Below are 985 nucleotides of genomic sequence, written 5' to 3'. Positions count from 1 at the left end.
TTGAGATTAGTATAATTTTGGTATTTGGCAAGAGTAAGGTACCAATCCCTGAGGACGATACTCTTCTTATTACTTTACTATAAAACTACGATACTGTGCACTTGCAGTTTTACACCGGTCAAGTTTTTGGCGCCGTTGCCAGGGATTGGTTTATTCTTATTCTTTTTGTCAATATCGATACAAAGTAATTTTGGTTTTAATTTAGAATTTTGTTTTAATTTGCTCTACAGGTGTGTTTTTGACATTGGATGTGCCGTGCTAGATCTCGTGATATTATTCCTATTGATCCGGAGATTGAAAGAACTCTTAGATCACTAAGAAGAAATAAAATACTAGCCATGGCTGAAGAAGATCGTGAGGTACTACCACGCACCTTGAAGGACTATGTATGGCCAGTTGTGAATGGAAATTACTCGAGCATAATGCGCCAGCCAATCAATGCCAACAACTTTGAGCTCAAACCAGATTTGATTAGCATGGTGCAGCAGGCTCAATTCAGTGGATCGCCACTTGATGATCCCAATATTCATTTGGCAATGTTCTTGGAGATTTGCGACACTGTGAAGATCAATGGTGTTACTGAAGACACCATTAGACTGAGATTGTTTCCTTTCTCTTTGAGGGACAAGGCTAGAGGTTGGCTACAATCTCTACAATCGGGAAGCATCGTTAGTTGGCAGGACATGGCTGAGAGGTTTCTTGCTAAATTCTTTCCTCCTGCAAAAACAGCCCAACTCAGGAGTGAGATTGGCCAGTTCAAGCAAAATGATTTTGAGTCACTCTATGAAGTGTGGGAGAGGTATAAAGACTTGGTTCGACGTTGCCCACAACATGGATTGTCAGATTGGTTGCAAGTTCAGATGTTCTACAATGGGTTAAATGGGCAAACTCGAACTATAGTTGATGCTGCTTCTGGTGGAACTTTGATGTCGAAGACAGCTGAAGGTGCTACTTCACTTTTGGAAGAAATGGCCTCAAACAACTA

General features: G+C 40.8%; 1 non-coding gene across 1 annotated transcript; it reads right to left on the bottom strand.

Moving 5' to 3' along the window:
• Window positions 1-731: 731 nt before the first annotated feature.
• On the bottom strand, window positions 732-838 carry LOC122293118. The gene has a single exon (XR_006237172.1). It is a non-coding gene; the product is annotated as a small nucleolar RNA R71 (small nucleolar RNA).
• Between the last annotated feature and the right edge of the window lie 147 nt (window positions 839-985).

Source organism: Carya illinoinensis, chromosome 13, assembly GCF_018687715.1.
Source record: "Carya illinoinensis cultivar Pawnee chromosome 13, C.illinoinensisPawnee_v1, whole genome shotgun sequence".
NCBI classification, from domain to species: Eukaryota; Viridiplantae; Streptophyta; class Magnoliopsida; order Fagales; family Juglandaceae; genus Carya; species Carya illinoinensis.
The sequence above is the reverse complement of the archived record's forward strand: the minus strand, read 5'-3'. Positions and strand labels throughout refer to the sequence as shown.